This window comes from Diaphorina citri, unplaced genomic scaffold, assembly GCF_000475195.1.
Source record: "Diaphorina citri unplaced genomic scaffold, Diaci psyllid genome assembly version 1.1 scaffold43, whole genome shotgun sequence".
Taxonomy (NCBI): Eukaryota; Metazoa; Arthropoda; class Insecta; order Hemiptera; family Psyllidae; genus Diaphorina; species Diaphorina citri.
Genome location: NW_007377480.1, coordinates 455954 through 465289, shown reverse-complemented (window position 1 = coordinate 465289; position 9336 = coordinate 455954).

Genomic DNA, 9336 nt, shown 5'->3' with positions numbered 1-9336 from the left:
TCACTAACGAGGATTTACAAATTAGAAACATAGGGTAAAAAATGAAATTATACTGATAAATAAACAATAAGATTTAACAAGCAGAGAAAACGCCCATCCTCCTTTTCTAAAAAGTCAAACCGGTCTGATTGGAAATCCAAGGGATCGTCCCACTTATCCAAGTTTCCCAAAGTCATCTCATCACTGTTAAAATATCCCCAGATTGATTTGACAGTCCTCAGTAGTAACAATTAACAATCTTTTACTTTCAGCATAGGAACTTATTTGAGGCTTGCGTTCGGGAGGTTCCAGGTTCCTTTCCGTCAAAATCTATTGTTTTTTTAGTCCGTCCTTCCTTTATTATTACTAATAATAAAAGGTATAGGGGACGGACTATTGTATTCGCTTCGGTGTCGTCTGTACGGTCACACGGTCACTGATGCAGTTTAAGAGGGTGACTGTAGCTTTCTAGTTCCTATCTGATGTGACTACACAGTGGATAAACTTACGTATTTCATTTTCAAATTGCAATCAAGTTCATAATCCCTCACAAGGCTTGATTACTTAATTAAACAATAGACGACTTTAGGCCCCTGCCCCATCCAGTTAGTTATCGTGCTCAATATGGCTTAACTTCATACTTATCTGAAGAAAAAAATGCACTTACTGTATTTCTTATTTATTCTATTGATTTAGATTTCATATTGAGACGAGATAATGTGCAATTCTCCTAGTATCTCATAGTCAAAGATCAAGGTATCGAAAAAGGTTTTACTTGTGGAGGTATGCTCGTTGTTTTCATTCAAAGGACCAACACAGCATCCCACCGCAGTTGTAATAAAATGGGATTCCATTTCTATAATGCTATCGAATTGAAATGCTTGAACTAAAACCCCCTGTTTCATTTGGTTCCAATATTTTAAGTAACCCTTTTCAGTCTTGATAGTTGACTCAAGCGGGAACAATGTCACACATTTTGATGGTAAAGTAAAACCCGGCTCATAGTCTGATAGTAAAACCCGGTTCAAACTTCTTCGAGAGCAAATGAGCATACCTCTCTACAATTTTGATTACAGCTCCCTATATCCCATCTAGAGCCCTTTACTCCAGCAGTAAGCTACAAGGTAAGTAGGTACTATTATTGTGGTAAAATTCTCAAATTAAATTGTTAAAATTCCACACCTCGACTGGTATTGAACCCGAGCCTTCCTGTTTACCAGGCGAGCATCTTGATCACTACACCACCGAGGCAGGTTCTGTGCTAAATATTTCATCGTTTCTCCGACACTGGCGCTCGACGGGGTAAGAAGAAAATAATGTTTCAAGGCGCAGTGCGGGGGTATGGGGTGAGGAAATCCCTTCCTTAACGTGAAAAATATAAAACCTCCCCTATCCGATGGAAATGTACCCCCATGCGGCAATTTTGATATTTTCGTCAGTCGGTAGTCAGGCGTTGGGCGCTCACGTGTTTGTAACGGGTCTGAGTTTCCCGTTACGCGGCTAATCGGCTATTAACTTGGTTTTCTGACGGTAAAAGGGCAAAGTCGCGTTTGATATATTTTTTTTCTCCAATTAAGTACCTACCTTAAGACAGACATATTAAAGTTGGATTTATTACCGTTACGCGACTGTTAAATACTTACTTGGTTTTCTGACGGTAAAAGGGCAAAGTCGCGTTTGATATATTTTTTTCTCCAATTACTTAGAGACGGACATATTAAATTTGGATTTATTACCGTTACGCGACTGTTACTTGGTTTTCTGACGGTAAAAGAGGCTAAGTCTCGTTTAAGTAATATATTTTTGTCTTCAATTACTTATTACTTAAAGACAGACATATTAAAGTTGGGATTATTAATTAATTTTAAAGAAAAATACTCAAGTAGGTACCTAAGTACTTACTTATGTTCATATTGCGTATTATCTATAATTTACTTGTTTATTGGTGTTGAGTTTTTTTGTTTCTTCTACAACGGTGGGTGAATGGAAATTTTTTATTTGACTGTTAAAACATCACACCTATAAGTGTCGTATAAGGATGTGTGTGGTGTTTTCGTTTATTGATATAACATTTGTGTTATTTGATAAGGTGGCAGAGGAAATTGTGTTGTTTGAACAGCTTTGTGTTTTGTTCGAAAGGTACCTCTCTATAACAGAGTGTAATACCATTCAGCAGTACCACTATACCTGTCTCTACCTCTACGATGTACCTACTTAGTGTACCATTTGTAAAACAGTATTAAGGTACCTACTTAAACCAAAAGTAAAGTTTGGGTATTTCTAAAATGGATTTGCTGCTCAAAAAATAAAAAATCATCCTAGATAGACTCGCAAGATGAAGAATTTCAATTTTTACTGGAATTTAAAATTATGAGGCAATTCTAGTGTTGTTTACCTACCTCGATAATTAAGTAGAAAGGAACCCGAGTCGTGTTTAACCTGTTTATTGCCTCTCATCAATCATTTATCAATTAGCAACCTATCGCAGTGCGGTCAATACTTTGGCTTCACGCTTGCGGGAATAGCGGTTCGATTCCCGGGGCAGTTCAATTTAAAGACGACTAAGTTTGATGACTTGACTTGGAAACGAACCATTAATATCCGAATTTGAACTCCTCCCCACTAACCACTACACCACTGAGGTTGATTAATAGGATTATTTTGAAGTTCGGTCACCTCTAAGTTTTTGATACTGAAACCAGAAATTTTGTATTTCCGAAAGGAAAATACTTCTCTCTAGTTTTAAGATAAGTCTGCAGACAAATCGTAGCGTGTATACTCTGAGCTTAAGACCAACACCTGAGTTAAGACAGGTTGTAATGAGATTCGCGCTAAGCCCAAGTTCTGTCTTAGTCTAAGGCATTCTGTCTTAGTATGTACCTCTAATAAGGGAGAACTTGGTCTTCAGACCTAGCGTACCTACTACCTACGTACCTACCCAAGTACATGCTGATTCCTATTTAACCAACATTCACCAGGACGTTATGCTGAGAAACCGCAGACCAATCATACCAACATAATAGCGCAACGAAGTTCAGGAAATCAAAATAGCAAAACGGTTTTAATCATGTTTGAACTCGGGAGATCAGAGAACAGACAAGAAAGAGGAACATTTTCTCGTAATCAATCCGCAAGCTCTTCAAAAGAGACCCTCGACCCACCTGCGGGTGCGACCAAGAGTATACCTATAGGTACCTTACCTGTTGAGTTTCGTGCGATAATGCTTTTTTACTTATTTTTTTCACAGATTGTTCTTTATTTTCGTGCAATACGGCCCTGATAAAAGAAGTTTCCGAATATTTCCAACAGAGAGCAGCACGGATACTGAACCTTTTAGGTGATTTTTTTCCTGTGATCATTCTGTGGATTCCTGATGATCAACCAATGAAAACGATTGGTTACTCAATCACTCTATTTTCATTGGTCGATTTCCATGTGATCAAATTTGGTTACCCAAATACCCATGAGAAATGCCCGATAAAAAATGGCGAGTAGTGAACCTCGTACGTGTGAACTTGTGCACTTCTGTTTTATTTTTTAGTGCGATGTTTACCAAATAATTAGGGTAAATTTAATTTATGTCGATTATCAATTATTTTTAAATAAACTAACGTTGTCGATTAAAATGAATGTGACTTAAATCCGCTTTAAAATTAAATAGAAATCTCAGGCTAAAGTCTCCTACGTTTCTTACCTGTGTGTGGTTGTACAGGTAAAATCTACTAAAATAAAATCTTTCACCTGATGCTTGTAACCCAGGTAGCAGAAATTTCGTTTCTTGAAACAGTTGTTCCTGCTTGGAAGATTTTTTGCGCTAAGCTGTAAGTTCACGTGCTTAGGTGAGTAGGTCCTCGGAACTCGGGAAGTTGGTGCCGATTCCAACTATGTACCAACTCTTCTCCTCCAACTTCCCAAGTGTGAACAATTGTGAATTCTGATTACATTCCTTTCCTCGTATCCAATCTCTTATCTCTAGTTGAAAACTAGGCTGTAAGCTGGGCAAGGTATTGATGCCTTGTACGTAATACGTAGGTACTTGAGATCTTGATTGTCTATAAGTTATAATCAGTGAAGAAAGAGCCGACACTCGTAAATTCTAATAAACTGAGAAATGCCGCCACTGCTCGTCATTCAGAATTAGTGGCTCAATAATATTGTCCTCACGAGGCTAAGAGCGCACCCCGAAAAGCTCTACCAACTCTTCTCCTCCAACTTCCCAAGTGTGAACAATTGTGAATTCTGAATACATTCCTTTCCTCGTATCCAATCTCTTATCTCTAGTTGAAGACTAGGCTGTAAGCTGGGCAAGCTATTGATGCCTTGTACGTAATACGTACTTGAGATCTTGATTGTCTATACTCTATAAGTTATAATCAGTGAAGAAAGAGCCGACACTCGTAAATTCTAATAAATTTTCTTTTTTCACTGAGAAATGCCGCCACTGCTCGTCATTCAGAATTAGTGGCTCAATAATATTGTCCTCACGAGGCTAAGAGCGCACCCCGAAAAGCTTTATCATCTGAAGAGCTGAATTTTTTTGATTCGATGGACTGTGGGTAATTTAAAGAAATTCTGGCTTGTGAACTACCACGAAAAAAAAAAAAAAACATCAAACTGACGGCATTATGATGCTTTTTCCCGTTTGATATACCTAGTCCTGATGAATGAACCATTAAAGAAAAAAAAAATAAATAAAAAAAATATAATAATAATAATTCGTGGTAATAATCTACCGATCAGTGGCGTGTGACATTTAACGTGTGAACATAAAACTGTTTTAGTGGTTACCGGGGGTTTCGGCAATTTTATTATTATTTTTTAATTTAGATTGTAATGATAATAATAGTGCTTATTTGGTTTTAATCTTGTTTGAACTCGGGAGATCAGACAATCAGAGAACAGACAAGAAAGAGGAACATTTTCTCGTAATCAATCCGCAAGCTCTTCAAAAGAGACCCTCGACCCACCTGCGGGTGCGGTGATACCCTAAACGTGGACCATATATTTAATTGCCACACACATCTACAAATACGCTCCTCCCTCCCCTCACCACCAGCCCTCGATAACAACCCTGCCAACCATTTCTACTTGTTGTGTTATTCTCTTATTTCATAAAAATAAAGAGCTCTATGTTCTTTGCTATAACTTGGAGTTCAGATGAAAGTTCATGGTATAAAGCTAGAGTTGCTTGAGAGACATAGATGAATGGAAATGATCTTATTAAGAAGAATACGGCGGTAGCATCGTGAACTGAAGCTGAATTAGTAGAGATGGAGTCTATTATAGTCAATGTTGTCAATAATAAGTTCTATTACTTACTTACCTCGGTAACTCAGTATACTTACATATAAAACTCAAATGTTTGTTTTTCCTTGCTATCTGCAGTTGTTGGAAATGATTAATTCAGTAACCTTCTCATTATTATTATCAGCTGGGGGAATATTCCTAAAATTCCGATCGCACCTTCCTATGTACTTTGTCCTTCATCAAATCATCAAGAAGAGGTCTTATAAATCCTGATGTGTTTGCTGGGTCAACACAAAGGCATCATTTTCTCTATCTGTGTGCCTGGCTGCCTGGGAGGTTTTCATCCTCTTTTCCTCACTAGCATCAGGATTCAAACCCAGACCTTCTGCGTGTAAGACGTAGGGTGCTCTAAGTGCCATTAGGTGAAAGTATGTACTTGTGCGAGTAATATCAGACCATTTACCTAGGAATCGGAAACCGAGATCATAGTGCATGTGATGTGGAAGTGAGGTGTATAATTATTACGTTTGCTCCCTATAGGAAAGTATGATTCAACAATAGACGGATAGAATCTCAGTTTGAACAAAGACACATTAGCCGACTTGCCTCTTGTAATTCCATTGCCTGTGGAGCTAATTCACAAGTTCTTTATCAATGCACAAATGATAATAGGGTACGGCACATATGAAAAGAAACATCAAATGAACAGTGAACGATACCATGGGGCGTAAGGTCCGTGTTAAATCACGAGGAGGTAGACCATTTTGGTTCTCACAAATTCTCACGTATTACTTAGGTTGTGGAACCAACAAAGAAAAGTACATTGAGAAATGGCCGGGCATGTGAATGCCTAAATAAGCCCTAATGGCTTCGTAATGATCGTAATTTTGCTGCCTGGACTATTTACAACTGGAGATAGGACCAAATTGGTCTATCTACCAAATACAGCATCAAGCTCTGTAAGTTCCTGCTTGTCTACTTTATGGAAGGACGTGGGGGTAGATAGACTTAAGTAGTTGGTTTATGGAATGCAATTTATTTATAACATGACCAAGTAATACCTAGAGTTCTAATAAGGCTGATTGCACCCCATATTCCAAGCATAGAATGAATATATATATAACAAGCAGGGTCCGTCCCTCCGGGAATTTTTCAGCCCGTAGTGATTAGAGAAAATCAGTACCTATGTATTGTATACCTACCTAATTTGTTTAATATTCAGTTTATTATCATTCTTGATTTGATTTATTAATTTTACTTTCATGTAATGATTTAAAATAGGAAGGGAGAGAAAGGAAGGGAAAGAATGGCAGATGAAAAGTATAAGGTGAGAGAAAAAAGTCAGCTGTTAACACAAGTAAATACATTATGTACATAGAATTAAATACATATGTAAGTACCTACTTGGCATTGCATCACCTGACACCAAGTAATGATTGATGCTTGAGCAAGTACTTAGGTAAGTACTTACTTATTTTAACAATGAAATTACTGTAAGCTATTTGTTTTGGAAATAGGTACCTATGTATTTACTTCCTTAACATCTAGCTCTAAAAAAATAAGACTTAACAAAGTACAAATTCACCCTATTAAGTACCTCTAAGGAAGTACTTGAGTTTTATGGAAATCAATGTTCAGTAGGTATGCAAGTACCTGCATAATTGCATACCTACATTACCTACATACCTTCTTTAATTATCCACAAGTCTCACATATCAGTAACTTAATTACATTTTAAAGAATCAAGGTTTAATCTGAATTCCAGTTAAATTTAAGTGACTAACCATTTCATTCATGCAGAATAACACTCTCAGGCCGCATCCCCTACAATATTGCCCTTTAGTAAGTGAGTTGGTACTTAAAACACACTCATTTGTGCTGAGTGTCTGTACCACCAAACAAACAACCCCCAGCTATGAACTGATGTGTGAGGAAGTTATATAGGAATGTGATAGGTACTTGATGATAGAGTGGTATCAAAAAGATATCACTAGCACATAAGTACTTCATTTGAATCTTTACAAATTCAAATCCATGTATAGGTAATTGTAAGTAAGGTCTTCATAGTTATTGGTAGATGAGCCCCAAGAGTTGGGAAATTATAACCAATCCTGCCAGCAATATGAGTTAAGATAGGTACACATTTTCAGAAGTTGTCTTCCAGATGTTTGCAATTTTGAAGCTTTGCCCAAACTAGTTGTAAAAAGAGGACAAATACATACTTGGGAGCCAATTTTCTTGTTTTCTTGGCAGATAAGTATACAGATAGAAGGCAATCTCTATGTTTTAGATCAAGTCAGTAGAAAAAATAGAAATGATGCAACTGAAGGAAAATCAAAATAAACACTGTCTTATAAGCACCTATCTATCCAACAGATGTATGTAACTGCTTGGGCTGAGGTTTCAATAGTGAATAGATTTATAAAGCTCGATGCACACTAGTGAACCATTAATGCACAGTGAGTTTCATGAAACTCGGTTTCACTATTGTAGACTGCTCTGTGATAACCTTATGTACGCTCTATCCAACAGATGTATGTAACTGCTTGGGCTGAGGTTTCATTAGTGAATAGATTTATAAAGCTCAATGCACACTAGTGAACCATTAATGCACAGTGAGTTTCATGAAACTCGGTTTCACTATTGTAGACTGCTCTGTGATAACCTTATGTACGCCTTGGAAGCATTCACAGCAAAGTTGGTTTTCCATAACAGTGCAGGCCACAATGCAATTAAAATATTCTTATTCATTCAGCTTGATATTTGCATTCAATTTCGCTTTAAAGTTGTTTTGTTTAGGATAATGTCATACGAGCTAAATGAATAAAACTGTTCAGTAGTGTGCTGCCCAAGTACAATTGGCTTTCCAGCAAAAACCCAGAGCCTATTCCTGGAAGGACTTACTTAAGTACCTACCACTTGAAATTTCACAATTGAAAGAGTACATAGGTCAACCTTAGAAATACAAAATTTGGAGTACCTAAGAAGTCAAACAATATGAAGCAGCATAAACAATAAAGTTTAAAAAACCCAGAGCCTATTCCTGGAAGGACTTACTTGAGTACCTACCACTTGAAATTTCACAATTCTCACAGAAAAAGTTGACAAAGAGTACATAGGTCAACCTTAGAAATACAAAATTTGGAGTACCTAAGAAGTCAAACAATATGAAGCAGCATAAACAATAAAGTTTATGGGTGTACTAAAAGTACATCACCAACACTTCATGTTTGACCTTACAGCATCTTAACAAATGCCAAACAAACAGGGATGTAACCAGACTAACCAGCATAGGTATACAATGGATATATATTTTGAAGGAACAGAGATCTTACCTCATTGAAAGCCATGACTGCAACTCATGTAAGTCCAATTCAGGATCACAGTGATATAACTGTATATTTTGAAGGAACAGAGATCTTACCTCATTGAAAGCCATGACTGCAACTCATGTAAGTCCAATTCAGGATCACGGTGATATAACTGGTGTTTCTCGGTTAATCCAACAATCAGGAGCAATGTGCCACCAATTTCTTCATGGTTTGGGGCTCTGCTTCAGAAGCTTCTCTGACCAGAATCACAGAACACTTAATGCACTCAACACTTTATATCATTTTTGGTTATCAAATTCTGACCTGAATCACAGAACACTTAATGCACTCAACACTTTATATCATTCTTGGTTATCAAAACCCGTAGAGAGCTCATTATCAACTGGGAATTTATGGTGTTGGTAAAAATTAAATCATTCTCAACTAACAGCTATTCTCAGATATGGCCCTTAGTTTGTTTAAAAAATCTTCCAAGCAGGAACAACTGTTTCAAGAAACGAAATTTCTGCTACCTGGGTTACAAGCATCAGGTGAAAGATTTTATTTTAGTAGATTTTACCTGTACAACCACACACAGGTAAGAAACGTAGGAGACTTTAGCCTGAGATTTCTATTTAATTTTAAAGCGGATTTAAGTCACATTCATTTTAATCGACAACGTTAGTTTATTTAAAAATAATTGATAATCGACATAAATTAAATTTACCCTAATTATTTGGTAAACATCGCACTAAAAAATAAAACAGAAGTGCACAAGTTCACACGTACGAGGTTCACT